Source organism: Microtus ochrogaster, chromosome 17, assembly GCF_000317375.1.
Source record: "Microtus ochrogaster isolate Prairie Vole_2 chromosome 17, MicOch1.0, whole genome shotgun sequence".
NCBI classification, from domain to species: Eukaryota; Metazoa; Chordata; class Mammalia; order Rodentia; family Cricetidae; genus Microtus; species Microtus ochrogaster.
The window spans coordinates 24,372,176-24,373,392 of record NC_022019.1 but is presented as its reverse complement, the minus strand read 5'-3'; the positions used below and the strand labels follow the sequence as shown (position 1 = coordinate 24,373,392).

The window sequence follows — 1,217 nt, the reverse complement described above, 5'->3', positions numbered from 1 at the left end:
TTCAAAAATAATTGCCTTTTAATTATAAACAAAGATCTGAAAAAAAGAAAGAGATGCAGCCATAACACGTAGTTTGATTTCATTATAAATCATCACCTCTAGAGGAATAAATAATGAAGCCTGAATGTTAGACTCACACATAAGGCTTTTGATTTCATTTTTAAAGAATGAATGAAAAACAAAAATGTTCTTCAGTGAAGCAGTTTGTGTTAGCATTTTAAAATTTAATTCGTGGCCAATTTCAACTCCAAACAAGAGTCTTTAAATGAGAGGAAGTAACAATTCTGCAGGCAGCCTGCTTGTCATTTCAGTGTACATTTCTGTCGTGTGTGTGTGTGTGTGTGTGTGTGTGTGTGTGTGTGTGTGTGTGTACCGCACACTGCTGGCAAGGAAACATTCTAACACTGTGTTATTCAGCTTTCTTTCATAACAGAACACATTATTAAGCATTTAAAGCCACATGTGATTATTTGCATCAAAATTCATTTGCTCTGTATTCCTTGCAAAGCAGTGCGAGGGCCGCTGGCAGAAATAGGAGGAGTTGAACAGTCCCAAGGTGGAGCTGTCTCCTGTGTTATATGACACTGGCAGATTAAAGCACTTCTGATGGGGAAGGGCTTAAAGGCTGAGTCAAAAGCCAAGAAGTCTCTTTATTTACGCCTACCTCGCAGTCTTTGGCAATCTGACTAATAAGAAACTGAGCTAACTAGAAAGACTAGAAAGAGAAGAAGGAGGGCATTGCAGCAGTCTGGATCTACAGCCCAAGAAAACAAGAGTGAGCACCCCCAGCTCGGCAAAACATCTTGTTTGTTTACTGTGATCAGCAGCTTGTCAATGGTTAACTATATGCAAAGCAAAGTCAGCTTTGCTGCGAAGTATGCCGTGAATATTAATTGGGAGGAAAAGGACTACGGCTTCAGGATGCTCCAGTCTGCACTCTGCCTGCAATACTTTCACTGAAAATAAGTGCTCACTGTTTTGTCTTTGGCCAGATGTTTTAACTTTCTGAACCTCCGGGACTTGATGAAAAGTGATATTTGAGGAGTAAGCGCACTGAAGTCAGTGATTTGTTTTTAAATAAAGAAACTGATTGACTCTGGACACCTCTTCCAGCTGTGCATTTTGATAGTGCCAGGAAGTGTCTGCTTTACAGGTAAGAGGAATGCTTCCAGCCTCTTCTTATATGGGTGTTTGCATTATCATGAAACCAGTGAATC

General features: G+C 40.0%; 1 protein-coding gene across 1 annotated transcript in view; it reads left to right on the top strand.

The window, feature by feature from the left end:
* Positions 1-618: 618 nt before the first annotated feature.
* The window catches only part of Slitrk6 (SLIT and NTRK like family member 6), a 6,724-nt gene continuing 6,125 nt past the window's right edge, over positions 619-1,217 (top strand). The window contains exon 1 of the mRNA XM_005355653.3: positions 619-1,153. The gene's annotated coding sequence lies outside the window, so the exon portion shown is untranslated. The remainder of the gene's footprint in view (positions 1,154-1,217) is intronic.